We start from the raw sequence: 511 nt of genomic DNA on the forward strand, positions 1-511 counted from the left end.
CGCGGCTCATTCAGCTCGTCTGCTGTTTCATGCAGATATTTTTTATGTATAGTTTCACAAAACTGAAGTCAAACCGTTCTGTTTTTGCTTCATGATTAAAATGCAGTGGTTTTCTAAATGCAGTGGTTTTCTAAATTCCTCTAATTTTAAATGGAAAGAGCACAGACAAAGCCTTATTTTGTTTATGTGAAGAGATTTATTTTATTTGTGTTACTTATTTATTTGATTTGGGGCTTGTTTTAAAATTTCAATTTAGTTTTGTTATTTACATTTACATTATATTTAAATTTAGTCATTTAGCAGACACTTTTATCCAAAGCGACTTACAAATGAGGACAACAGAAGCAATCAAAACCAACAAAAGAGCAATAATATGCAAGTGCTATATTAGTATATTATCATAATGTTATATTTCAATTTCACAAAGAAATGTGCAGCATTTTGTCCAAGCAATAATAAAAGGACACATTTAATTTATAATTTGTCTTAAATCTCATTTTGTAAAAAAAAA

This window comes from Sinocyclocheilus rhinocerous, unplaced genomic scaffold (genome assembly GCF_001515625.1).
Source record: "Sinocyclocheilus rhinocerous isolate Xijiao unplaced genomic scaffold, SAMN03320098_v1.1 scaffold820, whole genome shotgun sequence".
NCBI lineage: Eukaryota > Metazoa > Chordata > Actinopteri > Cypriniformes > Cyprinidae > Sinocyclocheilus > Sinocyclocheilus rhinocerous.